Source organism: Morchella importuna (assembly GCF_003444635.1).
Source record: "Morchella importuna strain M04M26 chromosome Unknown Morimp01GS006, whole genome shotgun sequence".
Lineage (NCBI taxonomy): Eukaryota > Fungi > Ascomycota > Pezizomycetes > Pezizales > Morchellaceae > Morchella > Morchella importuna.
Genome location: NW_025763403.1, coordinates 439,644 through 442,320, shown reverse-complemented (window position 1 = coordinate 442,320; position 2,677 = coordinate 439,644).

The following is a 2,677-nucleotide window of genomic DNA, read 5'->3' as shown; positions in this document are numbered from 1 at the left end:
TGATACGAACACTTCATAGTCTAAACGTACATTTGACAAAGTATTGGAACGATAACTTATTTGGCTCTTGCAATGTTGATGGCGGGTTTTTTTCCTACACAGCGTTAAGATTCTTCGTACGCGACCTCCTTACAAACAATATATATCTAATCACCGCACGCATAGTGATGGGCACGAGACGAGATATCTCGAGACTAAGCGCAAGACGAGACTGGGACCTCCGCAAGACGAGACGAGACGAGATTAAGCCAGGTCTCGTCTCGTCTTGTGCCCACCACTACGCACGCATCCCTTAGGCCGGTAGTTCAGTTCGTAGCGGATCCGCCTAACCAAATGAGGTAATAAAGAGGAAATTCCAACGTTAATTGTAGCATTTCATATATAGCGGCAGAGCCCGCTATCTTAGAAGGACGTTATAATACTAACGTGATTGTAGGTGCGAAAGTTCGAACTCAATGTTAGCCGTGGTTGGGTCGTGCTGCTAGCCCTTTTACATCAATTTGTAGAATATATACTAAAAGCAGTTAGGCGGATTAGGTTACGAACTGAGCTGCCGGCCTAAGGTATAAAGGTTAATAACGGCCGGGAATAAGACTAATTCTAAAGTCTGTCAATAATTACATGTAGCCTTGGGTTATTTTCGTTGCCAAGTTTGAATTCCTTATATATACGCCAGCATTATATAATTGTACCGAAAATACAGTGTTTATTCCGCGACAGTAGTCGCTTTGGTAGAAGGGATTTCTTCTAAACAGATCTGGAGGGGATTTTCCAGACTTCTTCCGGAACGTTGTTTACCTTCCCTATAAGAACTCCTCATCGCTTAAACTCGACTGTGGCAATGTATGACCGCACCTCCATTGATTCATGGGTTGATGAATATACATCTGCAACATTCTGCAACCGCGCTTATCTGGGATAACAAATGCATCGCAATTAATGAATTAAACAAAAAAAAAAAAAAAAAAAAAAAAAAAAATGCATCCAAAGTGTGGCGAGTGATATTCCATGAACAATGCCCCACCCGAATAAAGAGAGAGCTGCAGTAGGCGGCACTGCAACAAGCACTACAGTTATTCTGATTGTTCACATCTAGCTGTTTCCTCTTTAAACCCTTTGTTTCCTACTGAAGTATAGTTTCGCAGCCATAACCTCTTAGCATCAGGGTGTTTTTCATTTTTCGAGATCCTTTTGGTGCAAACAACAGGTTCGAATCTTTCCAGTCTAACTAGATGGACACCTCGGGAGTCAGTACAAAGACCGGCAATATCATACATCTGGTCTATGTAATGAGACCATTAAATTAACTCAGCTGTTATATTGCAAGTAGTGCACTGTGGCCAACGAGGAGGCTCGAGACGAGCGGGAGGAAAGCTTGACTTGACTCGTGGTAGCCCCTGCTCGACCTATTTCGACTTGTAAAAGCTCGAGTGGCTCGAGATGAGCTCGGGCTTCTTAGTGGCCCCAAAATAGGAGTTTCAGGAGTGATTCTAGCTCTCTCTGTGCAAACCTATGTTGGTAGGGTTAGGGTTGACTGCCCCGAGAGTTTATAAATCAAATGGTGGAAGGATAATATGGGTATACCGTTAATTCGCGAACAATCCACTATCTCCGTATTTGTATATGGTAAGTCCGAACCAAGGCGAATTGGCGTATCAAACTTCACGGACTCGTGCAGGTACACACATACTTTTTCTCACCCGGAATTAAGATTTAGCGAAGCGGAGATAGTAGATTTCTCGAGAATTAACGGTATCTAATATACTGCAACACCCTATGTCTCAAAAACACGTAAGACATTTAGAGGCGGTTTGGTTGGCCGGTTTGCGCTGTTTGAGACAATGTTTGAGACAATTTCAGGGTTAGGGATATTGGCTAAGCACGACCCGTCCTGAGCAGCTGCCACCAAACGATACATTATTCAGAAGTATATCAAGAATACATTATTGAGTATATCAAGGAAGGGTGAACTGACTGGGAGCAAGTGAACCTCCCAAAAAACTGTGGTAGATTGAAGAACTACTCGACAATTCGGTATCAAGAATATCAAGAATAAAATCTAACTGGGAGGAGATGAACTCCAAAAAAACTGGGGCAGATTGAAGAACTATTGGAAAATTGAATATCAAGAAACAGAGTGAATTGGCTAAGAGGATCGAGGTGAATCCCCTGGGGCGGGGGGCAAAAATAAAACTGTGGCACACCGAAACACTTACCTCTCCAAAGGAACCCGCAACTCGCGGTCGCGAGGTGGCCTACTGCTAGTCTAGAATATATTTCAAGCGGGGGTATTAAGAGATAACACCCAAAAGCTTGAGCTTTTCAAGTCGAGCAGCAGAAAAGGTTTGAGCCAACTCGAGATACACGTAGATGATATGTAGGTGCATCACTCTCAGCTGACTACTTTTTGACGGAGATGGTCCCTTATCTTGAAGGGTGGCCTGAGAAAGGCAGTACCTGTCCCGCAAATCCATATGAGACAGCAAGTGATCCGAGATATCCAATTACGAGATAGCAACTATATAGCTATCGGTAGAATTACTGTGGAAATGTGGCGTTAGGGAATCGCCCTGCTCTCGGCGTGATCGTTGGTCCCTGTTTTACGCAATAATTCCTCGCATATGAAGTATGTATTTGCGCAACCAGCAAAACACACACAGAATCCAGAGAGCTTTCC